This window comes from Passer domesticus, chromosome 1 (genome assembly GCF_036417665.1).
Source record: "Passer domesticus isolate bPasDom1 chromosome 1, bPasDom1.hap1, whole genome shotgun sequence".
Classification (NCBI taxonomy): domain Eukaryota; kingdom Metazoa; phylum Chordata; class Aves; order Passeriformes; family Passeridae; genus Passer; species Passer domesticus.
Window position 1 is genome coordinate 82,441,670 of NC_087474.1, and position 22,644 is coordinate 82,464,313.

At 35.4% G+C, this 22,644-nt stretch overlaps 1 long non-coding RNA gene across 1 annotated transcript; it reads left to right on the top strand.

Moving 5' to 3' along the window:
- The first annotated feature begins 3,254 nt into the window (after window positions 1–3,254).
- On the top strand, window positions 3,255–21,006 carry LOC135288475 (uncharacterized). Its single transcript, XR_010351550.1, has 5 exons — window positions 3,255–3,389; window positions 14,811–14,897; window positions 15,664–15,825; window positions 17,826–17,977; window positions 20,239–21,006. It is a non-coding gene; the product is annotated as an uncharacterized LOC135288475 (long non-coding RNA).
- The last annotated feature ends 1,638 nt before the right edge of the window (window positions 21,007–22,644 follow it).

Here is a 22,644-nt window from a genome sequence, read left to right on the forward strand (position 1 = left end):
TTTTTTTTTTTTCCCCCCCAGAAATCATCATCCAATAATTTGGTTATCAGGCATCTGATGAAAAGTGAATTGACTTTCTGTTTGTGCTGAGAAGTGCTACTTTATTGTCACTGTACACCCTTCATCTTCTCCTGTAATGCTCTTGCTCGAAACTCAAAACTTCCTTGTACTTTTAAAGGCAAAACTAAATATTCCCTTAGCATCCCCTGGCTTGGCCTATAATAAGGAATATTCACTTTGAGTACAAGTCTGCATTCCTTGTAAAAGTAACTTGCTTGATGGCTTCAGTGGGAGTCTTACTCACAGAAAGAATTCAAGATAGAGCTTATAAATATGATGTGCAGCACTTCTGTATTCCTCATAGGGGAGCCAGAAATATGGAACTGTACATGCACATACCTATTTTGAGAGGCTGCTTAATAGAATTACATTGAGTTTTAATAAATCCAAATTATGCCATTTACAAAATATGTTGGGATCTCTCTCAAGGAAAAAATACTGTAGTTTTTTGTAAGATATCATTAAACACAAGGAGAGAGGAAATATGAGAGGAAATAAATGGCACCATAAAACAATGCACCTCACTTTGAAAACCTCCATAGATCATGAAAAGCCTCATGGACATTTTAAGTATATAAAACATCTAAACACTTTTACAAAGTTATTGCTCATTTCAATGCTCTGATAATATTAAAAACTCAAAATATGGCTCTTACAGGTTAAGCAAATTTGATATATGTGAGTTTGGAACAGACAGTGGAAGCAGCTGGAATCTATTCCTTATTTGTTTCTTTATAGTTTCATGTCCAGCATGGATAGCTATTGTCTCTCAAACAGCTCAAAAATCTGCTTAGACTCTTCCTGGCTCCTCAAAACACGAAAGGACCTTGTCTCAAAAGCAGCTAGCACAGACAAATTAGGGGATCTTTCATATTCAGTGCAGTGTATAGTAAGAGCTATTATGTAACTTCAGGCGCAGAAAGTGGTGAAAGAGGCACTTCACTGATGGCCTGTATAGGTTTGACAGGAAGACTCCAGACCTCAGAAGACAAAATCCAGTAAGCAGGTACAAAAGATTTTAAAGTGACAACATGGAAAATGTAAAGAAGCAGAAATTGAGGTTTTTTAGCAGAATGGAGTAGTAGCAATTTGTATTGACTGTGAGTGTTGGGGATAAATTGAATTCTGAACCAACAAAACTCATTCTCTCTCTGGGCAAGATAATCAGGAGACAGAGACCTATCCGAGCACAAGCCAGGAATGGTTTTTAAAAAACCCATAAAGGGAAACAAACAGAAAGTGAAAGAGTACACAGAAATAAGTTACATGAGGAATTCTGTGCTGTTTTTGGGGAAGGTTACTTGCATTCACCTGCTTGAACAAATTAATATTATTTATTTTGTTTTCTTTTTATTTAAAAATATTTTTATTGTCTTTTCAACACTTAACCAACAATGTAATAGTTCAGTTACAAACACACAAAAACCTTAAATATAACTGTGATATTATTGTTTTGTTTCACTTTGATTGGGGTGGGAGCTGTTGTAGTGAGTTGACCCTGGCTGGATGCCAGGTATCCACCAAAGCCTCTTTATCAGTCCCCTCGGAAACTGGAGAAGGAGAGGAATATAACAAAGGATTCCTGGTTGGGATAAGGACAGGGAGAGACTGTTCACCAAATACCATCATGGACAAAACAGGCTCAAATTAGAGATTAATTGAATTTTCTAATAAAAGAGGGGGATAATGAGAAATAAAATAATACCTTAAAAAACACCTCTCCCACAACCCTCCCTCCTTCCCAGCTCTATCTCCTTTCCCCGGTGGCAGAGGGAGACAAGGAATGAGGGTTATGGTCAGTTCATCATACATCCCTTCCACTGCTCAGGGAGAGGAGTCCTTCCCCTGCTCCAGTGTGGGGTTCCTCCCATGGGAGAGAGTTCCCCATTAATAAAAGCGAGTCCATACCATGGGCAAAAGTTCTCTACAAACTGCTACAATACTGCTACACTTTCCTTGGGTTACAGACCTTCAGTCACAGCCCTGCTCCAATATGGGCTCCTCTCTCCATGGGCTTGCAGGAGAGAGGAGTTTGCAGGTCCCTGCCAGGACCCTGCTCCAGCATGGTCCTCCCATAGGTTCACAGCATCTTCTCTGGCATCCACCTGCTCAAGCATGGCTCTCCTCCATGGGCTGCAGGTAGATCTCTGAATACCTGTGGTCCTTCATGGGCTGCACAGCTGTGTCATCATGGCCTGTGCTATGGGCTGCATGGGAATCTCAGACCCAGCAGTAGGAGCACCTTATGCAGCAACTTCTGTACTGACCTTGGTGTATGCAGGGAGTCTCACTCACATATTCTCACCTCATTCTTCTCTGGGTGCAATTATGACTGCACAATAACTTTTCTTTTTCTTCTTCTTAAATCTGTTATCAGAGAGGGGTTACTGTCATTTTTGTTTGACCCTGCCTTGACCAGCGGCAAATCCGTCTTTGACACTGCCATGCACTGGCACTGCCAGACACGAAAGAAGTTTCTGGCAGCTACTCACAGATGCCACCCCTGTAGCCCCACTAAAATTTGGTCATGCAAACCCAATACATGGCATGTTTTTGGTTTGCTTTTGTGGTTTGTTTGTTTTATATTTTTAAAGAAAACTTCATAAACATAAAACTCGATCAAAATTTAACCTGACATCACCCCTTAAATTAAGGTAAAAAAAGAAAGAAGACAGAAAAAGGGAGAGAAATATGCAAGCTGAATAAATAGCTCCTTAAATATCCTGAAAGACATTATAATTGCTTAGGAGGGAGTGTACTGAAATCCCAAGTTTGGCAGTACCCTCACCATAGTAAAACTGAAAGAACTCTTTGAACTGTCAAGTGCCACAGTGTAAGCCTGTTGCAAATAATCCACAGAATCCATATAAAGGGAACTTTAGAAAATACCTACATTTCACATATGGTTTTAGCCTAAAGGCAATGGGTGTTCTGTTGTTGCTTTTAATGACACACTATATCATATGCAAGTTATAGGTACATATCAACATCTTGCATTGTATAATCCTACCATACTTCACTGAAATGTTAAGCTTTCAGCACTTTCGCCCACAATATGATAATTACAGCCATTCAAGCACTAAAACTGGCACATTTCTTTTCCACAGAATATCATGGGTTGTTCAGACATTTCACACCCCACCTCCTTCTACAATTTTCTAAGTAGCACTAAGATAGATATAAAAAGTGAAGATGGCAAACAGTGTGTGCCAGAGAAGACTGTGAAAAGCAGACCTTTATCCTCAGTTCCGTTCTTCACCTGCGACATCAAACTCCAGAAACTTGTTCTCCCTTCTCCCTCTCTTCTCCTTCCTCCATCATATGATAATGTAAGATATTCCTCTTTGATCTTTCCAAACATATTTCAAGCTCTTTTGATGACTGTGCATATGTAGTTTTTACAAATCCTTTAAATTTTTTATAGTTTTAAAGGCATTCTGAAGTATAAGAAGCTTTTAAAATTCAATGTTCACACACCCCATCTTCTTGTGTCTATGTTCCAGAATGCTGTGAAAAGCATGCTGACTGCCCTTGTTCTTTGTGTTACCCTTCTGGAATTTCATGGCTCCCAGCATGCACAGTAATACAAATTTAGTTAGTAAGGAACACCTTGAATATTTTCTGCTAGGAAGTATGCCTCTGTAATAGATAGTCACTCTGATTTTAGAAATCCTCCAAATAGGGATATGTTATTTCTATTTGTATGGTAGAAGTTGCATGAGTTTACCAAAATATTTTCCTCTTTTCTTTAAAAATAAAAAAAAAGTGAGAAACCCCACATCACTATTATAAAAGTGTTCACAAGTAGCTGGAATTGAGTAAAATTCCTAGAAGTGCTAGAGGCTTAGAGAATATGCTAGAAAAGAATGATTGCATTAGTCCTGCTATTGGCTATTCATTTGAGTTTGAATTATATATTTAAGTGATTCAAGTTATACAAAACAATATATTCACAGAGATTCATAGAGTCTCATAGGTTGGAAAAAGCCATTTAGTATCCCTGAGTCCATTTGGTGTCCCACTAAAATGGACCACATTAAAATGTAAAAACATCTGTGATGAATTTTAGATGTTATATGCAAGGCAGAAGAACAGGGTTTAGAGAAACAGTGAGCTGGAATTTTATGTCTTTCAGAATTCATAAAGATTTGCCAACAAAAACTTGCCTTAAAATCTTAATAAAAAAGTATCAGAAATGAGTATGATAGAACAATTCTCTACAGCCTGACATCCACAACCCACGCAAGAGCACAATGATGATAGTCCTCAGCTTTGTGATTAAATGGACAGATGCAAATCAAAGTTACAATGATCACAATAGAGATGATTATTTTATATTTTTTGGCAGAAATTTTGTTGTCTTCTGCAACACCTTTTCAGTAAATTGGCTATAAATAATCACACGTATGCAATTGAAAGTAATTCACTGGTCTTGTAAAGAAGTAGAGAACTGAACCAATGAAGGCTTTCATGGATCACATACAATGTTTTTTATACTTCACTGTTTTTACTGTGACACTTAACAGAAAATTAATTATAAAGTTAGAACCTATGCAATGAAGAAAATAAAACCTGTTACAGCAGTATGGTGTGTTGATTTCTTATTTATCCTAAGAATATACTATTAGGGTCAATTTGCTATTTTGTTAAAGTACTTCAAATGTTTACAAAAATCTCAACATGAAGGAAAGTTCCTGAAAAGCATCTTCTCTATGCATAAAATGAAATTTTATAGAGGTAGAAGGACTTTAAGTACAGAGAGGACTATGCACTTAAACTCATGAAGAAAATTATGCATTTTAAATAAATAAATTTAAAAATCTGCTTAATGAATGTAATTTAATATTTAAAACCAGCACAGGACAAAGCACTTGGAAATTCCTTTCTAGTTGCAAATGGAGCAGCTTTCAAGGATGAACATAAATAATTGGTAGAGGAGTGACTGGGGTGAGATATCACTCTATCGTTTGAAGCCACCATTATCAGGGAATGCTTCTTCCTCCAAATAGATTTAAGTCATCTACACATTATTAAATCCAATGGCATCCCATTACATATTAAGAATAGCACTAGATTGACTTGATGCCAACATTCTCTTTTTCCATTTTACAAGATGTGACTCTAGATCTACACAACATCTTATTTTAGCTACTAAAAGGAATAAATAACCACACCCCAAACAAGAAAGCCAAGTTTGCAGGGCTGTGCCAGTCTTAATTTTGTAAACTGTCCTCATATTTGCTATCAAATTCAGGGGTGATCCCTTGTTATCTTAATCATCTGCTGTGAGCCTGCTTACAGTTTTACTCCTCGTTCGCTCCATGCTCAGCAAAGGGAACCAACTGGCCCTTTACCAGTGGCTTCTTGCCACTCCTGCCCTGCCAGCAGCTTTCAGAAGCTGCACACAAACACAGGGCTGCAGGATTATAGTCCAAATAGGAACCATCTTTGCTTTGCCCTGCTGCCTGCTAGCCAAAACTACTATTAGTATGTGTCCCATGCTGGTTTAATGTGTAACAGACCAAGTAAATAATGACTTTGCTTCAATCTAGCAATTGCTGTGATATTTTTTCTTAATTTTCTAATACGAAATCCCCATATTCCTCATTTGTTTGAGAAACTCCTTCATACTGAACTATCAAATCAGAAGGTTCCTGATACTGTTACCATAAGGGAATGGTAATTTACCACAGTACAACAGTAATTTATTTCCACAGGACTTGTCTGAAATATTTCATATTACAGTGATTGTTTTCATTTTGCTCTTAGCGATTGTTGTCTGCCTTTGTAATCTGAATCCTGATTTTTTCATCTCTGTACACAGAGATTTGCAGTGTGTCCATTGCTTCATTACCTACAAGTGATACTGACTCCAGCAATAAGGAAAGTGGAGGTGGTAGGATTTTCCTTTTCAAGCTTGGCAGTATCAGAATTGCAAGTATAAGCTCTGTCTATTAAAAGAGCTCCTTTCTTTTGTGCTGAGAAGCCAGCCAACATTTGTCACTAGAGTAACACAGAGATGGGAGCTGCTTCTTTGTTGCAGAACATTCAAAGGTATCTATTTTCTTTTCAATAGGTCCAGCAACTCCCACTAAAAATCAATGAGGCTTAAGCAGAGCCCCAGGATTTCTTTCTAAAACCAATACCATTTCTTAACTGGCCCACAGAAAAATTGGTTTCTTTCATGTCGATTTCTTTCAAAAATTCCTAATAAATCATTTGGATTGACCTTGATCAAAAATACTGAATTTTCAAAGGAATTTGTGTGGATAAACATACTAAAAAATTCAGGAACTAGAAATTTACAGTATTACCTACTCATTTTTCTTTCAATGATGTCTCTATTAAACTGTATTATAAAGAGTAACACATATTAAAAATTAAAATTACTTAAAAAGGCATGAAAGAAAAATAAATTTATTTGAATTCTTGAAGAATTACTTTTCCCCATTTACATTAGAAACATTAATTCAAAGAATCCTCATGAAGTGAAATGAGATTCAACCATGCACCACAAGGACCTACACAGCATGGATATTACAAGGAATCAGGGACATAAGAAGTATTTTTGTCATTGATAGAAATCCATATTTTACCTATTATTCATCCAGATCTTCTTCTTAGGTCAGATGGTGGAAAATAGGTGACAGAAATGTTAAGTTAATGTAAGTTAATGTCTATTAGTTTCAAATGAGTTTTATACATATTTAATTTGGTTTATTATTTCTCTAGCCCAATTCCTCCATTAACTTTTATTTACCTGTCCTCAATTCCAATGAGATTTGAATATACTTGATATTATTTATATATCTCTGCCTCACCAGAGATGGAATATAACAAGGCAGAGAAGAACTCTCTGTACAGAGAAAAATGAGAAGGCATAGGAGAGAAAGGAATTAAGAGAAACAAACAAAAATTAATTCTGAACGCACTGTTGGATAAAATATAAACAATTTCAGGCAATGATTTTTAGAAAATAGTGAAACACAGGAATTACTCTCTTATGGCAAGCAAATTATTTTTTTCATGTGTATATTCCTTAAAGATAATTTTTGAATATTTTGGGAATCATGCAGAACACTCTTCTGATCCGTTCTCAAAGTTAATGCAAATAGTTTGCAAGCTTGGGAGAAAGTGTTATAAGCCTTCAGCTGAATCAGTTATAGGTGAAAAAAAAATCAGGTTTATTCAAATCTTATTGGATTCAAGATTTCCAGGAAAAAATCCCAAACATTTCCAATAAAACCTGTAATTTTTTTTTTGTCCAAAAGAACCCCATGATGCATTTTAGCAATAGTTAGGAATGTGACCAGTTTGCACAAGATCACTCATCAGACTGTACAATAAATGCAATTTTAACAGAAAATGTCATAAAAAACAAAATTACAGAAAAATAATTAGGTATTGGATGTAAGTGGAGCTGTGGAAACATGCAAAGGTAGCAAAGATTGTGGCTGGGAATGGAAGGCTTTTAGAAGTAAAGACTATAAAAAATAGAAGTCTAAAGGAAGGAAAATATCACAAATCTATAACAAAAAAAGGATCTAGAGAGTGGAAATATTTGACAGAAATGACAAAAAGAGAGTCATTCAACTGATCAAACTTTTTACCCATATGCATCTACTTCCTTAGTCTTCCTTTCAATTGCTGTAGCATTAAATCTTCATCCCCAGAGACAAGGAAGAACATTGCTTCCAGAGATAATTATGACATAACTTGTTGGAAGCATGGACTCGTCTCTGAACATGCTGAAGAAGCTGAGCATTTGGAAACAGCCAGTTGACAATAATAATAGCTGCTTGTCTTCTCACAGGTAGAATTGATAGATGAGTCTGTCTTCCAATTGCATCTAAAATCTGGTTACAATTTAAGAACAGTTCAAAAATTACTGATAGATGAAATATGAGCGGATAACCTTAGTGGAATAGAAAATACAATTTAAAACACTTTTAAGAACAAAACAAAACAAGATACCATACAGAGACCTTAAATTGTACAGTGCAGCTGAAGTGGTCATCTTGGCATTCACATGGTATTAAGATGTAAAATGCTTCAGTGTTTACAATCAATGCCATCTATGTCATGTTGAGACCTAGAATAGATGTTTTTGAAAGGTACCTGGAGAAGGAAGAAAAGAAAAATAAGGAAAAAGAAATCTATGGGAAAGTAGTGGAATATCAGTAAAATGACATTGCTCCCTAGTATAATTGGTGCATCTCTTTTTGCAGCCAGCAATCTGTGACATACTTACTAACGTGTAAGTGTTTTACAAAAGAGTTTTCTGGGAAATCTTGAGCTTCTCTTTGGTGTCCTTTCAGGTACAGATATCCAAGTGGGTCTTGCCTTGGCAGAGTATAGAGCTGCTCTTGATCAGTTGCTTCAGCATAACAGAAAAGGTGTCTCACTGAGACCATGGTGGGAGAACAGAGATATCAAGTTTTCTTGTGAAAGAGCAGCTATATTAACCAAACTAAGAAATCAAATTTTAAAGTATGGAAAAATACTGCTCCTCAAGAAGGAATGTATCTTTTGCATGAACTAAACTAAAGCCACTGCTTATTAGAGGTGTTCCAAAAATTTAATTTTCATCTCTCAGAAAGACTAGGCTTTTGTTTTGCTTTTACTTGTCTTGAATCATAACTAAGCATTGCTGCTGAAGAATTTCTCATGGAATAGGAATTCCAAAATATTTAATTCAGAGCCATCAAAATATATTGAGTCAGCATTGTTGGAGTGGGATCATAGCAGAGCCTAAATAGAACTGATTACTTAAAATAAAATATTGCCACTTGATTGATTCATTGCCATTATTGATAGAGGCATTTCCAGGAAAGCTAACATCATGTGCAAATGATCAAAATCCTGAGTACTGCAAAACCTGATCTTCAATACCTTCTGAGTGAATCTACATGGCAGCGTGTTAGTGACCTTGAGGCCAAGATTTATGTTGTTCCATACTATTTACCTTCAGAAACACAAGGGTAAGACCTAACATGAATTAGATTGTATGCACAAAGGGAAAACCTAGGGTACACCCTGTATTTAAAAGGGCATGCTGTTGCCTGCCACATAGGTAAGGTTCCGGAATTCATGACCATGTACTCCTATGCAACTTTTGTAACACCTTCATGTGATCATTACCAACCTAAAAATACAGTCTGGCATGCTTCATGTAAAGGCACAACATCATTTGCTGTGAGAAGTAGAATTTCAATCTTTTGCAAGAGCAATACTCATAGCTGGAGCTGTGTCTTGGGAGTACAACAGGAGTTTCCAGCCCAGAGACCCAGAAATAGCCTATTTGTAAGCAAACAGTCACTTTTGTTCAGTAGCAGTATATTTTTAACAACTACCAACTGAAACGTACTCAGCCATTCTTTCTGGAACAGTGATGCTTGAAACAATGAGGATTAGGGCAAAGCAAAAAGAACATATGCTGCATTGAAATGACCTTTTCAAACACTGTTTCACTGTGTAAACAGAACTCATGGTGTAATTCACCTGCAACTAATGACTTTACTGTAAAATTAATGCTGCATTGAATCCTAGTTTATAAGATAGTTGCTTTCCTGAGGTATGTCAAAATCTGAACACAGACATGAGCATGCAGGAATCGTACAGTATGTCTGATGGAAAGAAAGAAAAACACCATGATTCTGCACAACTGACATAAAAGTTTTGATAGGGATTTGGAAGAAAAAAAGAGAACTGAACCTTTTACCCCCAACCTATGGACAACCTCAATAACTGTTGCCATTGACAATGGCAAGAATACTCAGGTTTCCTCTTAGTTTTAGAAGTCAATCTTCAAGCACATTATTACAGTTCAAATCAATGCTGCACAGCTGGTAATTCTTCATACGACTTAGCTTGAACTGGAGTAAAAAAGAGAGCAGCTCTAACCAGACTGAAAAGGAATTGCAGTTGTTTTTTAGCAGTATCCTTTGAACTGAATACTTTTGCAGGTGCTCCTTGAGGATGAACCGTCAGCTTGTTTCACGAGGTCTGAATATGAATCGAGTGAGCAGAAAGTGGACTAGCAGATGTGTTGCAGACTGACACACCCCACCCACTGAGAGCCACAGGGCACCCAACCACAGGAGCAGCTTCAGAGGGGAAACTGGAGGACCATGAAGTGTGACCTCAATTTCCACAAATCAGTGGATACAAACTCACAGCCATTGTCGATGGTGCATAAACTGTGGTTTCATTTACTGAAGGGCTGCATATATGTCTGACTGGAGTGGGTGAACAGGATCAAGAATAAATGAAATGGTTCAATTCTCTGTGCTAAGTAAAAAATGTGTTCCAAAAAGGACATATTCCTTTAAGTCATATGAAGAACAATGGCTAAATTATTATGACTAAATAAAAACCCCACAAATTTGATTCTGAGAAAAATATATTCACAACGTGGTATCTTCTTTTTCTCTTGCCTTGTAAAATAGACATGGGAAGAAAAACAAAAAATAAACCACAAACACCAACCCCACACCAGCACAGTTTTAAAGATATTTTTGAGTTATGGATTTGGGCATTTGGGTTTTAGAGAGAGGAAGCTGTGGGATTTTTGATTGTTTGGTTGGGTGTTTTTGTTGTTGCTTTTGGGGTTTTATTGTTTTGGTTTGGTTTGGTTTGGTTTGGTTTGGTTTTTCGCTTTTTTTTTGGTTTTGTTTTTGTCATTTTGTTTTTTGGGGTTTTTTTGTGGGACCGGTTTATCAAATTAAATGGAGGGTGAAAGTGAAAACAAGAAAAGTCAGAGAGAGGAAATTTTATTTCTCCACCAAAACCAACTGAATATATTATGGTATATGACTTTGTCCCCATGATATAGAATTACCATGTGAATGAGTGATTCTTTCCACATCCTTTCTGACAATATCTTTATTATGGATGACATTAACACAGATGGTGATTTTTCTGTTTGTGATCATATTTAGCTAGTAAGCTGATAATGATAAAATTAAAAGGCAAATTTTTGGCACAGAGTAAAAAATTTAACTCAAATAGAAGTTTTCAAGGCATTTGACACCTGCTAAAGTTTACTGAAAGAAGAGTGAAGTGGTGTCTCTTAATATCATAAGACAATGATTTTCACAACACAATTTATTATTCTTACTCTGTCTCAGAACACCATCACTACTTTTTTTCTCTTCTAAATATTTGCAGTGCTATTTAAGTTGTAAGTAAGAAAAGTAAATATGCTGCTTCTATCACTGGCCTCAAATGGGGAGAGTAGAAAGGAACTAGGGAGAGGGAGAGTAGGGACAAAAATTCTGTTCAGAAACAATTATTTTCAAACCATGTTATACTCAGTTGCAGAAATCCTCTCATTCTTTAACACCAAAGTTCATTATGTATTGTCATGACTGATTTAATGTACAGTGTATACTTGCTGCATACTTGATACCAGCTGAGTGACAAATTTGGACTTAATTCAAGAATTCTAATAATTATATTGTAGTTCTTAAAATATTTGGTCTTCTTAAAACCAGCTCACTGAAACAGAACTGTTTACATGAGAGGCTCATTTAAAACCACGAAAAGTGCCCAGTTCTCATGTTCTCAGAGAAAACTTCAAAATATGTTTAGAATCTATTATAAACTTCAAAATAAGTAAAAATAACTATTAAAGCTGAATAGTCAAAATATTTTCTTTAAATCTACCTTGATATTTTATTATTGCCTGATTACTTTCAAGCCACTTGATATGTAGATTATTCTTCAAATTTAATGCAACTGAAATAAGAAAGTAATTAAAAATTATTAATCCAGATCTTTTGTCTTACCCATCTTGTTGGATTTTTTAAGGACTTTTCCATTTGTCAGATTTCTTTTCTCCCAAATATGCAGAAGTAAGTAATATCAGAGTTGTTCATGGCAATTTCATTGAAGTGAGGGGCCAGTAGAAGGAAAGGCCCTCAAAGATGTAATATATCTTCATTTATCAGCCATTTAGAAAGGGGGTGTGGTGTGAAAATCAATTAAATAACAAACATTGCTAGTGTTTCACAGATCCAGACATTGTTTATGATAGGGGGAAATCACCAATAATAATGGAACTCTGTTGTTGTGAAAAAATGGAGCAAAAAGTGTCACTTCAGTTAGAAAAAGGCACTGACTTTTTAAAATCAGGCAATTGTTGCATTGTGTGATATTGTACATAGAGTGAAGACTGTAGTAATTTGATCAATCACCTCCTTTTTATTGGTAGCCAGTACCATGAAACTGGAATTCTGTAGAAACCAAGGGGAATTAAGATACTTGAAATCTTATATAATCACAGTCTTAAACTACAGTTGATTTTACCAGCAGAGGACTGCCAGAGCGTCTAAACATAGAGAGTGCCAGAGTTTCATTGCTGGGTCAGCTTTCTCTTTCTCGTGATCAGGATAAAATGCACTATATCATTTTAAATGACAAGCCTCTTTGCTTCTGGGATTTATTGTGAAAGCAGCATAATGAATTGAACAATTCTGAAGTCATTTGTAAGCACAAAGGCCAGTAATTAGTGCCTCCAACTTCTGACTCTAAAAAATTTACATAGTCATTGAGCTGGCATTCAAGATTTCATGGCTGAATTAAAATTAAACATTTACAATGAGGTTGTTTGGATGTAAGGCAAAAATTATAGTCCCCTATAAAATCTATTTACTTGTAAAATGAAAAAACCCCACATTTTTTTATAGATTTTTGAATTTTTCATCAGCTATATACAATTGGCTGCTCCCCCAAGGAAAAAGACCCTTCCACAGTTACAAACTGCCAGAAAAATAGAGTAATGCCTTAATACCCCTAGCAAAACTAGTATGTAAAATGTAGTACACTGTTTTTTTTGAAAAAAAAAACGTTTTTCCTATCATATAAACACATTTTTGCTGTTATTACAACATCTATTTAGGATTATCATAATAAGCATGAACTTTAACGTACTTCTTGACATTATCTCTATGACATCAAATGTTTAGACCAAGATTTTTCAATGTTATTCTCTCATGATATCAAAATGAATGAAAAAAAAAAAAAGAAATCCACTAAGTCACAAGCTGTGCTCAGCTAGCGAAGTATTTTGATTCATGCAAAACTTCAGATTGGTTACTATTTTCAGAAGATCTATTTGTAAGTATGACACATTAAGATTTCCTACATAACCAAGAAAAAAAAACCTGGCCTTTGGACAACAGCGCTGAAAAAACAATATTTACAAAATACAGAGGCACACAAGCAAGGAGTATGAACTCAATAGAAATAGGAAAAGAGCAGAACTGATAATTCTTTCTGGTTTTCAGTACAGTTGTTTGACAGGAGGGTTCAAGCACTACAGCCTTTGACAACAGTAAGAGAGGAGACAATAGCCATCTTAGAGATGGATTTCAGAACAAAAGGAGAGGAACTAAACGTTTCCATGACAGACATATTTTTCCTTGGCCTTCTGGCCTGTATTCTACTAGAGTAAAAAAAAACTAAAAAGAAATCCAAAAACTTTTTTCAAGAGGGACTCAATACTTTTTTTACAAGTGAAAAGCTGTCAGCAACAAGACAACTGAGATGGCTTTCACCCAATCCCGAGTATAGACAACTTCACATGAAAACTCCTCAGCAGTATTCCTCTTATGACATCTGCCTTTAACGCGTAACCTTCACCTGGTTTAGAGCTACAGTCGAGAGGTGTCTGGCTCAGTAGATGCAGCTGTTTATGCTACTCAGTAAAATCTATCACTTCGCCTTTTTCTAGGGCCACTGTGATCCTCAAAGGTGGATTAAGGATGTGAAGAACACTTCAATACACAATTATCAAGATGTGTTGAAAAAAAGCTTTAGGAATGCATGAAACCTATTTCATCAATCATTCTTTGATTCTTACCACACCTTTCTTTCATTCTGCCCATACTCAAGCCCTTGAGCTACTCTCGTATTTCTTTCTCCTTACTCTTCCAAATGTAAGGTGTTTTATTTTTTTATTTAACAATCATCAAGGCATAATTTTCCATAACCTCACGACAATGTACGAACATACACTTTATCTAAGGCAAGTCTATTATCTGGTTTATGTCACATTATTAATTCTGAATCACATAAGACAGACTAGGTACCTTGTGAAGATAAATATCTTGTAAAGCATGTTATACTATATCCATCTTGCTATATTAGGAAGACATTAATTGAAGTGTGTTATCTATCTTTCCAACCAAGAGTAATTCTGATATAAAATAAATTATGCTGAATAGGATGAACTCTAATGAAGTAAGTTAGGACTTTTTTTTTTGTAGAGTCAGCTCCTTAAGAAATCAGTTAAAATTCCTCCTAATATAAAAAGACTTGGAGTATTATTATGGGGTTAATGACTTTATTGGCAAGCAACATCATGACATTACAATATCTCAGTACATGTCCAACAGGTCATATGATGTCGTTTCATTCCAGAGTCATATAATCTGATGTCAGCTTTTGGTGATCCTCCATTTTTATCAGCCTGTACGCAAACTCACACATGTTTCTCTCAATATTGCTAACTTTTCCAGAAGAGAAAAATCATACACTTTTATCTCAATTTTCAAATGAAACAAATAAACAAGCCACAAAAGATAAATGAAATTCCATTGAGAGGGGAGAAGCCTGTTTTCCTATTTTTTAAAAATATATTTCTGAAACATCATTACTATAATAACTAAATATCTCACAGATTTTAACACAATTGTCTTCATATCACTGCTCTACAGTAAAGTTGTGATGTTGCTTCTATTTTACAGCTGGGGAAGCAGGGCTTTGAAACACTATATAATCTTGCCATACCACTGGGTCAAATTAAGAGAGTATTGAAGTCCTTGTAGCTACTGGTAAGTACCCTCCTGCATGTCTAGCAAACTGGTCATCCACCTTACAAGCAGGCAACTGAGTAGTTGAATCTCAGTGCAAAGACCTTGACAACAAACAAGAAATTAAACTACACATGTACAATGATTAGCTTTCCGAAGAAGTGTTTTATCCACATGCATAAGCAACTCTTCCCAAAGAATCTGTAAACATAATACATAAACCAAGCAACAAACTTTCATTTTACTCAACATCTTGTTTCTCTTGTACATCTGCCTTCTTTCTCTTAGTTTTCAATATATAAATGGAACATATGGGGAAGACTGGGAAGCCTGCAGTTTTTAAATACGTCAAGACCAAAGGCAGCCAATTCTGTATCTGGGTATCAATCACCAACCCCCGCAAATGACACATGAAATGCTCTGTACACATAGGGCCCCAAAAACCTGCTAAATTACAGCAAAAAAAAAAAAGATTTTAGGGTTTTTTTTCTTGTAGTCTGTAAGAATAAAAAAATTAAAATATGGCATCAGTTAAGGGAGGATGCCTGCTGTTCATCAGAATGCATAATCTGATATTTTCTTTTTTCTTCTCTTCTCTTCTCTTCTCTTCTCTTCTCTTCTCTTCTCTTCTCTTCTCTTCTCTTCTCTTCTCTTCTCTTCTCTTCTCTTCTCTTCTCTTCTCTTCTCTTCTCTTCTCTTCTCTTCTCTTCTCTTCTCTTCTCTTCTCTTCTCTTCTCTTCTCTTCTCTTCTCTTCTCTTCTCTTCTCTTCTCTTCTCTTTGCAATAGTTCTTCCACCTGCATGAGGTCAGGAGATACATGATGTGGTTGTTGTAGTACTTTCCAAGAATGAGAAGAGGATTGGAAAACCTGGAAGATATTCCAACACAATACCTCTTTTATCTTCCTATATAATCTAGGATGATTACTGCATTATGACCATGACATTCTGTATGTTAACCTGTCTTTTCACTGAATGTCAATTAGAATTTAGACTTTTATCCATAATTTGCACCCTTGCAACTGCTAAAACTTCCACAAGTTATCCTTTTGTGTTAAGATGCATACTCATAGGTATTGCTTTGTTTAGCTCTTCTGTCAGTCACTGTGACAGAATGAACGTGTCTGAAGAATAAAAAAACCTCTTTCTCACCCAAAAAATTCTTTTGCAAACACTTCAAGAGCTTTCCAAAAAAATAAACATTTCCCACTAAAAACAAATCAGTAGAAAATCCTAATTTCTTCTGAAAATAAGAAATCTTGAATGAAAATTTTGTAATTATCCAAGTTACTTTGCACGAATGTTTTAATATATTATAGATCTGAGCCTTAAAGTTTAGGAATGCTTCTAGATTTTGAAAATTATATCAGTGATATCTACCCTGAAAAATGGCTGATAATTTGATATATCTTTCTGTCCAGCATTACTGATTTTACATATCAAGCAGCATAACAAGACATAGAAGGATATCTCCACTCTGATATTGGGGCATTTTGTTATAGAAAGGGATAAGATAAAGTGTAGGTAAAATAAAAAGTTTGAAAGTCAACTGAAGAAAAAAAATTAGTGAGGAGATATGCTGGTGCCTGGGCTCCTGAAGAAGAGCTGTCACCCAGCTGGGTCTGTACACAAGCAGAAAAGGCTACAGATTCTGCCTCCTCCTTGGTAACATCTCAGATGGAACTTATAGGAGCAGTACTTGAAAAGGTTAGCATGTGGAAGGTTAGCCCTTGTGCAGGACACCTGAAAATTAAGCAAATTTCTTGTGTTTGCTTTCTTTCTTACCTCCCAAGAACCTACAGAGTGCAGAATCACCATCTGCTGCTCCTTTGGGAGGAAGTGTAAAAGTCAACTTCAAACTTCAATGGCAAGCACCTGCTGTCTGTTTGCTCTAAAATACTTATCACATAAAACCAGTTTCAGTGGATTGAGGTTTAAGGTCTAAGCACACTGAGTGGAAACAGATTGCTCACAGCTATGTTTATTTCTGTATAAATGTCTTTTGATTACTTTTGTTTAATACAAAATTAGAGACTGCATTGCTCTTTACGACAGCACTCTGCTCTTTTGTTCTTACTGTATTAGTCCAATTTCTTCTTTGAAGCAATTAAAAGCCTAACCTTTCAATTTGTGCCAAATTAGTAGGAAGATGAATCTTCTTTTACCCATAATTGGGAAGCATTTTCTTTGCTCCTCATTCTAAAAAAGTCCTAAACTCCAACACAGATGTTTCATTATATGACACCTGTGTAATTGTTCCCATGTTGCTATGGGAAACTCTGCTCTTTATACCTTTGAAATAATTAGGACTCAAGCAATAAGTGTTGCTTATCATAATGCCTGGCGAGATAATGTTTGTCAAACAATTTAATGAATTCTGCCATAATAATCTTCTGCATGAGTTTAAGGTTGCTGGATTTTCTATTTGCTGAAGTATGGCAACAAATTCAGCATGATACAACAGACAATCATGACAGTGTGTGATGTATATTTGCATGATATATTTACTGGGTTTACGATTACACTATGGAAATAAAAGTTGGCTATAAAAGGACAGATTCAAATGGATGATGCTGAAAAAATAAATCAGTGGCTCAGACCCACTAGATTGAGTCTATTCCAAGGGTAAGTCAGGGGAATGTGTCCTTAGTTTCTTTATTTTCTCTTTGAGAGCACCACCTATAGCTCAAAAACAAAATCAAAAGCCTCACTGGCATCCAGTCATGAGTCTCAGCAGTGGGCTGAGATTTGTCTTATCATATATCATCAAGTCTTGATTACACAGTCTTTGAATTTTTGTGGATTTTTTTTCATTAGTGAATACATGTTTCAATAATTATTATTGAACTTTAATCAACACCCTTTGGGGCTTTTTTAGTACTGATTTTTTTTTTTGGTTCTGATTTTTAGTACTGATCATGAAGATGATCATCATTCTCTTTGGTTGCAGGAACAGCACTTTGTGTCAATGCAGTAAGCTACATCTCCACAATTAACCCAGTACTGTTAGCGTAAGAACAACATGCATTCAGCTGCCCAAATTAAGTCCCAGGATACCCAGAAGATTTCGTCATCTGGATCCCAGTTGGATTCCAAATCCAGGTACAAGTTCAATCCCTGGGTTTTTTACTGATTTCTCCTGTGAAACCGAGGAAGCAGTTTCCTTCTATCTGTACAACATTAAATCCATGTTTTAAAAAAACAAGAAACATAGCAGGACTTTTGGCTTTGTTCCTGCCTGAAGGAGACATGAATCTAGACTCTTCTCTTTCATTAGGGCTACTGAAAGTAGCACAAATTTTTATCATCAGTCCTGAGAATATCTCAGAGAAAATCAAAGTATCTGTAATCTTGTTTTTGAATTGAAATTGCCTTTTTAGGAAACAGTGATGCTGGAAATGCTTCAAATCTTAAAAGGTTTCAAGAGATGACAGCCTCAGTTTATTTGCTAATCTAACAATTGATGTACTATTAAGAACTCTAAATAGACTTAAAGATAACATTGAAGTCCAGTATAGATGACAAACGTGAGTGAAGGAAAAAAAAAGATAGAAAAAAACCTAAAAGATCTATGGAGGAATACAAAATTTAGGAATGTTTATGTAATTTATACTATAGAAAACAAAATCCTCAAGATGACCTCCAGCATTAGAGAACCTGTTTTATTGATACAAAGGGCAAAGAGACAAACTACTGAGGCTTCCCAATTCTTAAGTTTTTACACATAATATTCATTGACATATAAATATGATTTTATCAATTGCCACAAGGTTAGAAAACAGATAAAAACTTCTATATACAAAAAAGCTCAGCTCAGCCTAATTAAAAAAAAACCCCAAAACCAGAAAAAAAACCAAACCCACAAAAATAAAAAAAGCAACCCAAATGAAGAAAAATGTAAAAAAGGACAATACAGACTTGAAGTCTGAGCATCAAGAAAAATTACAGTAGTAAATGGAAAAATCCCACCTCACTTTAATTCATACGTGTTTACACTGAGTCACTCAAGATGTATATTTTAAGAGTTGTAAACAAACTTCCAAGCAGAATTACAAGTTTATTCTATTATTTTTAAGATTATTAGATTTAGGCGTCTCTTGTAGCTTTCATATTTCTCTGTGAAATTATAGTGTACTATTTTTCAGTTTTATCGAGTGGGTACTAAGTTCATCTCAGATAATTGAACATACATCAAAAGACCTAGATTGATCTAGCTCCTAATTTGATCCTTTAATTTCACTTATATAAATAACAGACAAAATTGTGGAGCAAAAGATTTTTTTTTCTTTACTCATGTTATGTCTCTCAACTTTTTAATTCCACCACTTGAGTTTCCATGTCAGATTTTTTTTATTAAAGAATATAAACAGATCAATACAGTTAATTTTAAAAGGAAAAAAAATCAATTGCAGACAAATGAGAAATAAATTTAATCAGCTTAAAATTACTTATGCTAAAATAACAGAGGCAATAAAAAGCACTGTATCAGTTATTCCAAACAATGGAGACCTATTTTGATTGGACAAATTTTTAAAAATCCTCTGTTCTAAGTCAATGTTAATAATATCTAAAAGCTTTTGTCTGCATTTGATCTTCCTTTTTATTCCAAATTTGGTTTTGTTCTTTTTGTTATAGATGTATATTAGTGAGATTGGGAGTTTGGGTTGGGGCTTTTTTGGGGATTAAACCATCTTTTTACTTCCTGAAAGATAGACCTACTAGATACTGATTTATAATGGTATACATTTTTTTTCTTAATTTATATTTGTGGTTTTATTCATTGATTGTTTTTTCAAAGTAACAAATATCTGTTTATCTGTTGCTCTTATGATGGCTCATTATTGATGAGATTTAAAGTTTTTATTCCTGTGTCATTCTTTCAGTGTAAAATTATCTCTTTAAATATATATGTATATATAGATATATATGTATATATGTAGTAGCCCTTATACTGAAGGAATAATTTGGATCAAATCCTCAAAAATGCTGTGAGTTTAGAGAAGAAACCTGTGACAGGGAGCTGTTGGTGAATATCATCATTTTTCATGGAAATTAATGCAGAAAAGTGAAGAAACTGTGGAAACTCTTCAGGCATGTTCTGGGGTGACTTTATGATGCCAAATTGTATCCCCATTTGTCTGTTTAGCCTAAAAATAAGTTCTGCATCTTTAAAAGTAAATCTGAGAATGAAGAGAGGGGGAAGCCTTTTCTCTTGGTGCATGTTATCTGCAGCACAGACAGCTGGAGAGGGCTCTCCTTTGCTTTTAGTTAGTTTTTTTAGCTAGCTGAGGTAGAAAAGTTATCTGGACTGTGACTTTTTCTTTTTCTTGGAACTGATCAGTCCTTCTCTGGACTAAAAACAGGGGCCCGGGACACAGCATTTCCTGTGCAGGAGGGACTGTTAAGAAACTGAGTGAGCTGAGCTACACCCCATGAAAAGGACTTTCTGAATTTGCCATCTCTTCAGAACAGCGAGATGTTTTATTGTTTAATATTATTCATTTTCCCATACCTTGCTTGCCAAATAAACAGTTTTTTCCACTTTTCTCAAAGGAGGTTTACCTCCCAAACAGGCTGGGGGGAGGGCTATCTTGAATCTCCTTTCTAGAAAAGACCACTTTAGAAGTGTTTTGCCAAAATTTACCCTAAACCAGGAAAAGGCATTACATTGTTGAAACTATGAAGCTTCAAAACCCTGAGTATGCTAACGCTACCTTTGAAATACTTAACTGGAAAATGTATGGTTTCCTACTTGAAAACTTTTACCTTTTTTATGAGAAAGAATAACATCATGAAAAAATTAGATTGAGAAATGCTACTTAGAAATATCTTGTGATCTGTTGTAGGAGGTGAAACTAGTGTCTCCTTACTTTGTACTTGATAAAACGTTCCTAATCGCATTTTTATTTCCCATAATGTATCTTGGTCTCGTCTTTGAAAAACAAATCACAAAAATCACAGAATATATTGAGTTGGAAGGCACACAGAAGGGTCGTTGAGTTCAGTTCTTAAGTGAATGGTCCATAGAGTGATCAAACCTATGATCCTGCTGTTATTAGCACCATGCTCTGAAAAGGAAAACAGCAGATATTTTTCACAAATATTTCCCTTGAACATTCAAAAAGAGAGATTCAAACAAAACATTTAAACTTCCTGAAAGAGCCATGAAGAGGTGTATTTTTGAAAGTCAATTATCTCTTATATCTCCTGTAGTTCAAGACTGGATGTTGAATCCCCTCTCTCGGTACTAGCTGGATATACGGATTACAATTTAGATGTGAGGAATTAAGATTATTTTTGGGAAAAAATCAATGGTCCAAAATAGGCCTAACTCAACATCTGAATTTTATGTCCTGATTTAGAGGAATAAACATCCCATCAGTTTTGAAGAATTAAAAGGGGAGCCTTTTCTGTTCCAAAATATCCTATAACATTCTAATTTAAGGCTTTTCAGGATTCAGACAGAGAATGAGTTTAAAAGATGTCTTCTACATGCTGAGTTACCAAAATCCTTGAGTAGCATATAAAAGCCAAAAACTGGTCTAGCACAAATGAAATCTAGACTCCTTATTTGCATTGGCTTTCCTTCTACTGAAAGTGCCTGAAACAAAATGCCGAAGCCTTGTTTCATGTAAAATGAAATCTATCGCCAGTGTGAAACTAATTTATTTATGTACCCATTTCAGCTGGGACACTCCCTTCCTTCCCTAATTCTTCCGCTCTGCCTACAAACTTACATAAAACTGACATCCATCCCATAATCCTAGTGAGACGTACCAGAACTGAGAGTGGTTTTGTAGCTGTTCAGAAAGTGTCAAAGTGAAATTGTTTCACAGCTTGCTTCTGCTTTGTCTCCAAGCTCACTTGATTTTGTTCTGTGCTAGCCTATAGCATGTCAAACGTGGCTTAACCTGTTATAATTCAACATTTTGTCTGTATCTGCTGTTCCTTCTTGCTCCCTTACTGCCCTGTCATGCTGCAGTGTCAGATCTCTCGTACAGTTCAATCTATATGCTGTGGACACAATATGTTTTATGTTCAGTAGTACACATCAATGCTATGCTAGCTCAAGGATTGCACAAAAGAGCATTACAGTATTATTTTATCTTCACAGGTTTCAGGTGGTTGTTTCACAACAAAAAAACATACAAGGAAAATAGTGTACTCATCTAAAGAGAGATTCCAGAACAAAAGGATCTGCAACACTGATTTGAGACAAAATGTTAATGATGGGGGGTTTTTTTTGAAAGAAAGGATAAGTACAGACCTAATAAGTTCATCCCATCTGTGTTGTTCTTTCTTCTGTGTCCCTAGTGAATGGAATTTCATGTTCCAGTAGTGTCAAAGGTTCTTAGGTTCAGAGCTCTTGTTTTTCCTTCATGTTCATCATCATTTTAGATGTTAATTCTACACAACTTTTTAATAAAAGCCTCTGTGTTCCCTAGTAAACATAGCTGTTCAATACTGATTGTGCAAGTTCAAAGAAATGAGTTGAATACCTTCACTTTTCTTCTTCTCTTCAAAGAGATGCCTATTAAACTGGCAGTGATGGAATGATGGCACATCACTTGCATACATTTATTCAGTGAAAAGATCTGGCATACCATTTGGTGAGAAAGTAATTACAATCTGTGTTAACACAATATGCATGGTATGTCATTGACTGAACATTGAGTTATGTTTGGTGTCAGTCATTTCTGGATTTTTTTCGTTTTACTGACTGTATATATTATGAAAGCACTGAGGAAAAGAAAATTAAACGAAAATAA